Here is an 11,795-nt window from a genome sequence, read left to right as displayed (position 1 = left end):
CTCACTGCCTTGATTCCTAACTCCTAGCTGTCACTCACAGCCTGGGCTCCACACTCAAAGCTGTCACTCACAGCCTGGACATCTTACTCCTAGCTATCACTCACAGCCTAGACTCCTGGGCCCCTCACGCTGTCACTCACAGCCAGGGCTCCTGACTCCTAGCTGTTACTCACAGCCTGGGCCCCTCACGCTGTCACTCACAGCCTGGCCCCTTACACAGTCATTCACAGCCTGGGCTCCACACTCCTAGCTTTCACTCACAGCCTGGTTTCCTCACGCTGTAATTCACAGCCTGGGCCCCTCACGCTGTCACTCACAGCCTGGGCCCCTCATGCTGTCACTCGCAGCCAGGGCTCCTGACTCCTAGCTGTCACTCACAGCCTGGTTTCCTCACGCTGTCATTCACAGCCTGGGTTCCTCACGCTGTCACTCACAGCCTGGGTTCCTCACGCTGTCATTCACAGCATGGGCCCCTCACGCTGTCACTCACAGCCTGGGTTCCTCACGCTGTCATTCACAGCCTGGGCCCCTCACGCTGTCACTCGCAGCCTGGGCCCCTCACGCTGTCACTCGCAGCCTGGGCTCCACACTCCTAGCTGTCACTCACAGCCTGGTTTCCTCACGCTGTCACTCACAGCCTGGCCCCTTACACAGTCATTCACAGCATGGGCCCCTCACGCTGTCACTCGCAGCCTGGGCCCCTCACGCTGTCACTCACAGCCTGGGCCCCTCACGCTGTCACTCGCAGCCTGGGCTCCACACTCCTAGCTGTCATTCACAGCCTGGGCCCCTCACGCTGTCACTCACAGCCTGGCCCCCTCACGCTGTCACTCACAGCCTGGGCCCCTCACGCTGTCACTCACAGCCAGGGCTCCTGACTCCTAGCTGTCACTCACAGCCTGGGTTCCTCACGCTGTCATTCACAGCCTGGCCCCTTACACAGTCATTCACAGCCTGGACTCCACACTCCTAGCTGTTACTCACAGCCTGGGTTCCTCACGCTGTCACTCACAGCCTGGCCCCTTACACAGTCATTCACAGCCTGGGACCCTCACGCTGTCACTCACAGCCTGGGCCCCTCACGCTGTCACTCGCAGCCTGGGCTCCACACTCCTAGCTGTCACTCACAGCCTGGTTTCCTCACGCTGTCATTCACAGCCTGGCCCCTTACACAGTCATTCACAGCCTGGGCCCCTCACGCTGTCACTCGCAGCCTGGGCCCCTCACGCTGTCACTCACAGCCTGGGCCCCTCACGCTGTCACTCGCAGCCTGGGCTCCACACGCCTAGCTGTCATTCACAGCCAGGGCTCCTCACAGTGTCACTCAAAGCCTGGTTTCCTCACGCTGTCACTCGCAGCCAGGGCTCCCAACTCCTAGCTGTCACTCACAGCCTGGTTTCCTCACGCTGTCATTCACAGCCTGGGCTCCACACTGTGGAAATGTGGATTTTCCTGGTCAGTTATGTCCCCTATCTTGGACCCCAACGGTTCTATATGCATGTTACAAGTACATGTATGTTCCCTCCAGTTCCAGTTTCGAAGACGCAAACACATGTGCGTCCACCGTTAACATGTCCTCTGTCAGATCCGCCATGAATGGGCTGGATATTCGATTCCTAAGTATGAAAGGCCACCGACTTTTTATGGCTAAGTTACTCCATTTTTACAGTTCAGGCAAGTAGGCCCGATTCTGTCCTCAAAGCCTTTCCCTGCTCTCTGCCTCTGACAGCTTCAGCTTGAGCTCGCATCTGTGACCATGAACTCTGTCTCATTCTCTGCGCGGCCCACGAAGCCTGACATCAGCCTATTCTCTGCCAAGAGCTGTATTTCACCTTCGAATTATCTGCTTCCCCCTCAGCCGATGCATTCCTGCCTAGTAGCTTAAGTAAACATTCCTCCAGTTACCAAGCAAAAGGCCCGGTTTCTCTGCCCTCATGCAAGTAATTCATAGCCCTGTCATCATGGAATATTCCCATCCCCTCGCATTCAGTGTAGACACTTAGACGCTTGTACACGCACACACAGTCAGTATAGAATAGATTCTGTCCGAGAGCCCTTCCCTTGTGGATAACACAGTTCTTTAAACATAGGATATTAGATATGATTTGGGATTAGGTTGACATAACCCCAGACTTTTGTCTCCACATGTAGAGCTAAATGTCAAGTCCCCTTCACCCCCTAGTTGCACGTCAATTACACGTCATGCTGCTGAGCGCGCATCTCTGCCAAGTATTTCTGCTGACATTGCGAAATCATCTCCAGGTATCCACCCACACATGACAATTTACCCCTTATCATCAAGTGGACGCCCACATGGACGCCCACCTTCACGCCTACTTACACGCCCACATGCTCTTATCTCATTCTCTCTTGCTCTTTTGCTTACGTACAATTGAGAAATGTATATATACTGTACTCTGTGAATAATGTTTTGAGAATATTGAGAATACTTTTCAGCCCCGTCCAGATCCTTTTTGGTGATGGAGATATTCTCCCTTTGACTCGAGTTATTGGAATAAAGCCCTTTATGAATCTGATACCACAGACTCAGCCTCTTGCTTTATGCATGATCTTATTGTTAATATTTAAAAGTCTGAGAGCGTGATATTTTATTTACCACAGAATGGCGCCCGAACAGTTTAATCTCTTTCCCCACACGCCGGAGATGAAGGTCCTGTTTTGCCCCCTTCCATAGCCGTGATGGACTTCAAGCGTGCACGTCGCGGGTTTTTCCCGCCAACTCCCTCAGGCCACCGAAGGGGACAGACTGCGACAAGGCATCCATACGAGGCGGTGAGGAACGCAGATTGTCTACCCAGAGCCCACCTGCGAGAGAGCTGCGTCTGAGGTATACAGAGGCCCACCAGGTTTTCAAAGTCCCGATGTCCAGAGGGTCCGATGTCCGCAGTCGTCGAGTCCAGTCCATTCTCTGAGGCCTTCCGTTTCAAGGAGCTACTCGGTGAGTACCATCGCCGGGGAGGCGTGTTGACGCGCACATAGGTTGTGCCGGTCAAGACGGATTTGGGTACACAAATCCGGTCTGCACTGTTTAGCAGTGTATATGTACTGTTTAGCAGTATATCAAGTATTCCGAAGTATTCAGTTATTGTCAAGAATTCAGCGTGGTGATTAGTTAGGCAGACTGTCATCATTGTCGGTCGTTGTTAAAATGTTTAATGTTTAATGTTTAAAGTGTTCAAATATTGTGGTATGAATGATTGTTCATTGTTCACTGTTCATTATTGTGTTTTTTTCGTATTAAGTGAGTTCAAGAGTAAGTATCAGATCAGTTGTCAATATGCCGCTCTTCTCGAAGTTAAGACAGATTACTACCAGAAAAGGGGTGCTTGAAGAAGCAGTTCCTATTCCTCCTAGGGACACTACAGGACATTTTATTTTTCACAAGCATGGCTTAGACGCCATATTATTCCTTGATCTATGGGTGGACTACACCAAAGAGTTACCAGAAAGTCAGAGATGGCCCGTAGCTGGGACCTGGGATGCCGAATGTATCATGAAAGTCGAAGAAGAGTTGTGGAAGAGGAAAGCTAGACAGTCACAGAAAGACGCTGTTGAATTATGGCGTAAAGAATAGCATAGACGCACAGAGTAAGCGCTCAGAAAAGAAGAGAAAAGTATGGAGGATTCAGACAAAGCCCGAGAAAACGTGTTAGTTGAGGAAGGTATCTGAGTAAAAGCAGAACAAGTAGATGGACAACGAAACACTCTTATGAAAGAGAAAATGTAGACCAGCTTGGAAGGATGCCATTGAGTTTTTGGCGCAAGGCGTCACATAGAAGGTCAGAGTAAGTGTTTCACGAAGCAGAGAGGAGTGGACTGGAGTCTGGAAAAGCCAAGGATGAGATGTTACAGGAGGAATTTGAGCTGGTAAAATGAGCGCAGGCTGACAGAAAAAGAAATACTGACGTTGCTGGTATTTATCCCGTCCTTTCAGAGGACCTAGCAAGAGTGGCCCCAGTAAAAAGACCAGTTCTAATACATATATTAATTACATAGTAGCCCAAAGGTTCTTGAGCCCCCCACCAAATGAACAGCGCATAGCTGGTGTTTACATGGTCCAACATTTGACTACGTTGGCAATAGGAAATTGAGAGGGGTGCAGCTAGAGAAGGAGCAACTCCTGTGACACCCCTAATGTACAAAGTGTTAACGAAAAATAATTAGTGACAAGTTTAGCTTGGAAAAAGAATTGTTGGTATTTCGAATTTGCAAATTTTTCATGAATACAGGTTTGTGTTCTTGGTGGTCCAGTGAGCCAATGTGCAGGGTCAAGTCGGTAAGATTATGACCCCCTGAGTGCAAATTGTATGTAAAAATAATTTTTCAATTGAGCGAATTATTGCAGTTTTTATGGAATTGAGTAGTCTTTTTGTCTTTGACAGCTTCAGAGTGAGGAGAAGGTGGGGGCCGTGTAGAGCAGAATGTGATACAGAAATCGGAGACAGATTCTGACCTTGTAGCCAGTGTAGGTGGGGGCCGATGAGAGGAGCAGAACAGGGCACTGCTTAGAAGGCTTCTCTGACATCGCATCTGTGTAATGCCTGCAGCTGGAGAGCCTTGGGGCCAGGAGTAGGAAAAACAAAAAAAAAGATGGCTGGCAGCCCAGGCTCAGGCCGCGCTGAGGGGCTATTTTTAACTTCTCTGATAAGACAGGGCAGCTGAGAAATGTAAGTCGAGAAAGATTCCCTTGTTCTATTCTGTGCAAAACAAGTGCCCCGAGGAAATGTCTATGGAGAAGATTTGTTTTATTTTTTAGCAATTGTTATATTGCTTCTGGTCAGAAAGTAAAATGTTGCTCTTGCTTGGAATTTTAAGGGCTATGTGCCTATATAAAAACGATTTTCAAATTCAGACATTTTTGAATTGTGGCCACAAGCTGCCACCAGTTGCATTGGATAAATGATCCAGTGGTTACGGGTCTGTGAGGAAAGATGTGAGATGCATCTTCGACTAGGACATGAGGGTACATTGTGTACAAAGAAGCATAGCACATTTTTATAAAAAAAAAAAAAAAAAAAAAAAAAAAAGAGACAGGTTCGTGTGTTCGTCATTTTTTGATTATTGTTGCTGATCCTGTGTGTCAGACTTGACGCGGTCATCATTGGGATGACCCACTGCCAGATGGGGTTGTATAGGGCAGGTAAATAAGTTATTGATTATAAGCCTGACAAATTAAGCAGGCCAGAATGTTCGCATCTGAGCTGTAGGTACTGTAATTGCGCATCGCTGCTCATTTATATATGTTAGTGTAATTATCCATGCTTTCTGTGCCCGGTATACTGATGGCTTGGCACAATTACTAAATTTCACAGACATGATATTACCTTTATCATGCTGTCAAAATAGCAGACAACACGTTATCAGTGTATGTCTAATTGGTGTTGGAGATGAATGAAACAAAAGAAAAAGGCTATGCAAGACTAAAATATTTTTCACATAACTGCCTTTCTCTTATAGACAGGCAGCCTCGGTCATATGTTTCCAGATTGGACATTAAGGAACAATTATGATCTGTGCATTCGCATTTTAACTCTTGAAAGGCCTGTTTTAAATAAGGACTGCCACCACAGAGGGACATATGAGGCCCGGTATTTAGGGTAATGAGAAAATATCTGACAGGATTTCCTTTTTAAAGTTTGCTTTAGTAAGCTCATTCTTGTGAGTGGTGGCCCCAAAAGTTGACTTGTTTTTGAATTAGGCTATTTATTGTATAGGTGGAAATTATTGCACATTGACTGATTTCTTTAGCAGATAAATTATTAATTATCAACATTAACAACTGTTCTTAAACTTGGTTTTCCGAATATTTAGGTAATTTAGCATTCCTATTAGGGCCTCCTAGCATTAATATTGACTTCAGGTTGGTGTAGGTTCATGTAATAGGGACATTTGCATATGAGATGTCATTTGGCTAGCTTATGAGCTAACACAATGAGGTTTGTACATTAATTTGAAGGATTTCTCGCCGTTTCACATACGCTGTGTATCTCCTATAATTTTGCTTACGCCCAGTAGCTACACACAGGGATTAATAGTATTGTCAAGACACAGGGTGGCCCCTGAGGAGGTTCGCTTCCCGCTAGCCCCTTAAGAAATTAAGCCCCTTAGAAATTAGCCCCCTTAGAAATTAAGCCAAGGAAATAGGTATGGTGTTTTCCCCTTTTTCTCATGTTTTATTGTGATCTTTCAGGGGAATTAGTCCAAGCCCCTAATACAGCTTCTACTAAAGTCCTCTCTTGGACACAAGAACACACTGTGGCATTTGAAGAATTAAAGAGAGCTTTATGTCAAGCACCAGTTTTAGCAAACCCTGATTACAACAAATCGTTTATGCTTTTTGTGACAGAGCGGGATGGAACAGCACTATCTGTCCTAACACAAGATCATGCAGGAAAACACGAGCCCTGTGCTTATCTTTCTAGTACATTAGACCCAGTAGCACAGGCTTTGCCTGCGTGCCTAAAATCAGTTGCAGCAACGGCCTTAGCCATAAGACAAAGTGACTCGATAGTGCTGGGCCACCCTCTGACAGTACAAGTACCACACGCAGTAGAGGTTCTCTTGAACCGGACACAAACACAACACCTGACTGTAGCTAGACTGACAGATTATGAGCTGACGTTATTTCAACCACACATAGAGATCAGACGATGCAACATACTGAATCCTGCTACCCTTTTGCCCTCCAGTACAGAAAGCGTTTCACCACACAACTGTGTTGAAGTAATACATACCGTGACTAAACCAAGACAAGACTTGACAGATGTTGCACTCCCAGACCCCGAGCTAACACTATATGTTGACGGCTCATGCATGAGGACAGGGGCGGGAGAATTAGTGGCAGCATATGCAGTGACTGCTGATACTGTAATAATAGAGACTAAAAGAATAGACATATTGTCAGCACAAGCAGCAGAGCTCATCGCCCTGACACAAGCGTGCATAAGAGCTAAGCACCTGAGAGTAAACATTTACACCGATTTTGTGGAGAGAAAGAGGTTTCTTGACCTCTCATGGGGCCAAGATACAGCATGGCCCCCTTATTCAAGCCCTACTGGAAGCAATACATTTACCAACAGCCATAGCTATCCTAAAATGTAAAGCACATACTAGAGCCACAGATACCATTTCCCAAGGCAATGATCTGGCAGACCGAACTGCTAAACAGACAGCTCAGACCCCACTAGACATGACAAAATCACAGATACTATCACTGTCCAAAGCCATGACAGTTAGGGATCCTTCCAGGGATGTACAAGACATTCAGACACATGCTACTGTAGACGAATTAAAGAAATGATCGGAACAAGGAGGGGTACTGACTGATCAAGGTTGGATGACAAAGGGCAAATCCACATGGTTTCTTCCTGATACCATGGTACAAGTGATTATAAATACCGCACATAGTCCTGCACACTTAGGAGAGAAAGCAATGATAGATAGCTTACAGAATATATGGTTCAACAAGCACCTGCGTGCAGCAGCGAAACAAAAGGTCAGAACATGTATGATCTGTTGCCAATTCAATGCAGGTAAAGGCATTCCGATGGAACAAGGTGGATTCCATCCACCTGACCACCCTTTTGAAGTGCTCCAAATGGATTATATCCAAATAAACAGATGTAGAGGTTACAAATATGTCCTGGTACTAATGAAGCAGGTGTCCCTTCTGTTAGGGTATACCTGGAAATTCCATTGTGTGCGACATCCTGAAGCAGCAGGCCTTGTAGAAAGACATAATCAGACATTAAAAATTTGCGCAGACAAAGGTATAGACTGGATGGTAACCCTGCCGGTTGCCCTCTTTTACATGCGAATTGTAGCTCATTCTAGAACAGGCTTATCTCCCTATGAAGTGGTCTTTGGTAGACCACCAAAATATGTGGGCACTACAATGCCTAAAAGATTACTTATGTTGACAGTAACATGCTAACAGATTACCTGGCTTCCTTGATGTCTGCACTACTCTCTTGTTGTTCGCAGGTTGCTGCCGCCTTCCCTGACAACACCCAGGTCAAAGAATACTCCATCGCTCCTGGATGACAGGCGCCGAAGTCAGTGCTCTGGACCACGGGGACGGCCGTTAAAGTCAAAGTGCACCTTCACCACTCTTTTACAAAGGAAAAAACTTTGAACTTGGATTTTGAACAACATTTTCTAGAGGAGAATGCCCAGAAGTTTCCACAAAGCTAAACCTTGATTCAAAAAGTCAGAACCCGTTTGATCAATTAAGTCCACTAGGTGGTGAAGCGGTTGAACATGTATTCTGGCTCGCATAAGATCTTGGACAATAACATAAAGCAAAAATAAGAGAGTTAGATAAGAAGCAAATAGATGTATAGTGACTGTAATTTTTCAATATCTTAAGAGCATCACGATAATATGTATCAGCTTAATACTACATGCTATTTTTCCTCCTATTGCCTCACTTTTACACTCCTCCACTAATGATACCATAAAGCACACATTTAGTGATCTGCCATCCTATGAGCTATCATATCGACTTGCCTTACGCAACAATACCTTTATTCAGATGCTGCACCATTCACATCAGACTAGCAATGCTACAGACTGCTGGGTCTGTGGCCGACTCCCCCCTATCAGAACTATAAGGGAGTTTTGCCCCTTTTTCTCTATCCGTTCACACACAATGGCTCCTGTGGAGCATGGTTTAGTTTGATTAATTCCCTAGATTCGAATTCCGCAGTTTATCAAGACAACTGGGTATGGGGAAACCTGAATTTAGTTTTTGCTTAAAGTCTGCTACCCTAACAAGGAGGGACTTCCCAAAAGAACAGGAACTGATCTAAGAAATGAAGTATATGGATTAGGTAATTTTACACTTAACCTCATGATCCTGAACGTTGAATCTGAAGCTACACCAATCTTGCCCGCCATGTCCGTATTCCCAGTAAAAGAGGAATTATGTATAAGAAAGAATGGCTCCATACACATGGGCCATAGTAAATGCACCACTGTAATAAAATTCAGTGATCAAGGCAAGTCTACATTTAGAGCTTCTCGTCATTCCTACTTTATATGTGGCCAGACCGCATATATACGCTTACCTCTAGATTGGGACGGTACCTGTTACATAGCATTCCTCCTACCACCTGTTTTCCTAGCTCCTCCTGATTCTCATAGAAATACTCATTTAGTACACAATAGACAGCAGAGAGATCTCCCAATTGTCAATTACACTGAAACAGCATGGGAAAAATACACAGATTTCAATAAAGGTTTCTTTCCCTATATAGGTACAGTTACCAATAGTAAGCTGATACGTAGATTAACCAGAACCCTTGAAGCAGTAGTGAACGAAACTATTTCCGCCTTAGGCAATTTAACAGAAGAGCAGTCTGCTATGCGGATTGTTGTGCTTCAAAATAGTCTTGTCCTTGACGTTATCCTGGCCGATAGGGGCGGAGCTTGTAGGGTCATCGGATCAAGCCATTGCATTTTTCATACCAGAAAATTCGCCATCTGTATATAAAGCCATAACTCGCCTTCATAAGATTGTAAGCCAGATACACCAGAATCCAGGCACCTGGACTTGGTCCGGTTGGTTTTGGAGTGTATTATCTACCTTTGGATGGAGGGTCCTATCCTTCCTAGGTATTGGCCTTCTCATACTATTCAGTTGCTGTCTATGTCTACAATGTGGACCAGCGATCTGTGGTCTGTGTGCCACATCGTGTATTCCACCACCAAGATTTCATTCAAGATCACGGAAGAAGAAAGAAGAACAAATGATGCTATATGAACAGATCAATGGATTGATGAAGATTGATATCTCTTGAAGGGCAAGTAGGGGACAAGGAGGGAATGTGGAAATGTGGATTTTCCTGGTCAGTTATGTCCCCTATCTTGGACCCCAACGGTTCTATATGCATGTTACAAGTACATGTATGTTCCCTCCAGTTCCAGTTTCGAAGACGCAAACACATGTGCGTCCACCGTTAACATGTCCTCTGTCAGATCCGCCATGAATGGGCTGGATATTCGATTCCTAAGTATGAAAGGCCACCGACTTTTTATGGCTAAGTTACTCCATTTTTACAGTTCAGGCAAGTAGGCCCGATTCTGTCCTCAAAGCCTTTCCCTGCTCTCTGCCTCTGACAGCTTCAGCTTGAGCTCGCATCTGTGACCATGAACTCTGTCTCATTCTCTGCGCGGCCCACGAAGCCTGACATCAGCCTATTCTCTGCCAAGAGCTGTATTTCACCTTCGAATTATCTGCTTCCCCCTCAGCCGATGCATTCCTGCCTAGTAGCTTAAGTAAACATTCCTCCAGTTACCAAGCAAAAGGCCCGGTTTCTCTGCCCTCATGCAAGTAATTCATAGCCCTGTCATCATGGAATATTCCCATCCCCTCGCATTCAGTGTAGACACTTAGACGCTTGTACACGCACACACAGTCAGTATAGAATAGATTCTGTCCGAGAGCCCTTCCCTTGTGGATAACACAGTTCTTTAAACATAGGATATTAGATATGATTTGGGATTAGGTTGACATAACCCCAGACTTTTGTCTCCACATGTAGAGCTAAATGTCAAGTCCCCTTCACCCCCTAGTTGCACGTCAATTACACGTCATGCTGCTGAGCGCGCATCTCTGCCAAGTATTTCTGCTGACATTGCGAAATCATCTCCAGGTATCCACCCACACATGACAATTTACCCCTTATCATCAAGTGGACGCCCACATGGACGCCCACCTTCACGCCTACTTACACGCCCACATGCTCTTATCTCATTCTCTCTTGCTCTTTTGCTTACGTACAATTGAGAAATGTATATATACTGTACTCTGTGAATAATGTTTTGAGAATATTGAGAATACTTTTCAGCCCCGTCCAGATCCTTTTTGGTGATGGAGATATTCTCCCTTTGACTCGAGTTATTGGAATAAAGCCCTTTATGAATCTGATACCACAGACTCAGCCTCTTGCTTTATGCATGATCTTATTGTTAATATTTAAAAGTCTGAGAGCGTGATATTTTATTTACCACAACACTCCTAGCTGTCACTCACAGCCTGGGCCCCTCACGCTGTCACTCGCAGCCTGGGCTCCACACTCCTAGCTATCACTCACAGCCAGGGCCCCTCACGCTGTCACTCGCAGCCAGGGCTCCTCACACTGTCACTCACCCCTGCATGTTTTCGCAGCCTGTCGATCCCCTGCGCGCCCTTTCACCTATTCTCATTCCGTTCCCACCCCATACATACCTTACCCCCCCCCCCCCCACGCCTCCTCCCCAGCTTGTTTGCTCAGCTCAGGTTTGTTTCTCACCTCTGCTCACAGCGCCTAATCTGGATGTTTTCAGCTTCACCCTGCAGCCTCGCCCTGACCGGAGGGTGTGGACTGAGCTGAATTAGGGGTTCTGGCCGGTGCCTTGAAAATAGACCCCACCCAGTGCCCATGCCAGTCAGGGCACTCCAAGGACCACCGCCAGCAGGACTGGCAGCCTTCAATCCTGCATGCATTCCCAGCATGGCATTATATCTAAGACATGCAGGGGCAGAGAACCCCCGCTGGGGGTCGTGTTTAGCTCGACTGGGTTCAAATACCGTGAACATTTTTGGAAAGAAAAAACTGCCCAGGAGAGGAAACTCCAGGAACCTCTCAACCTTCAACGAACCCTATAATCAAAAGGGGTGGGTGAAAAATTCCGCTCCGTCAGTGTAGTTCCAGGAGTTTTTACGCACTCCATGTTCCGCTTTGAACATGGAGTTCAGGGAAAACTCTGCCAACCGCTGTGTGGCAGAGTTT

The 11,795-nt window shown here is 46.2% G+C and overlaps 1 long non-coding RNA gene across 1 annotated transcript; it reads left to right on the top strand.

Moving 5' to 3' along the window:
* The first annotated feature begins 2,433 nt into the window (after nucleotides 1-2,433).
* On the top strand, nucleotides 2,434-10,951 carry LOC146829718 (uncharacterized). Its single transcript, XR_014962287.1, has 2 exons — nucleotides 2,434-2,959; nucleotides 8,005-10,951. It is a non-coding gene; the product is annotated as an uncharacterized LOC146829718 (long non-coding RNA).
* Nucleotides 10,952-11,795: the final 844 nt, after the last annotated feature.

The sequence above is a fragment of the Triturus cristatus genome, chromosome 5_2 (assembly GCF_964204655.1).
Source record: "Triturus cristatus chromosome 5_2, aTriCri1.1, whole genome shotgun sequence".
Lineage (NCBI taxonomy): Eukaryota > Metazoa > Chordata > Amphibia > Caudata > Salamandridae > Triturus > Triturus cristatus.
This window is presented reverse-complemented; position numbering and strand designations above follow the sequence as displayed.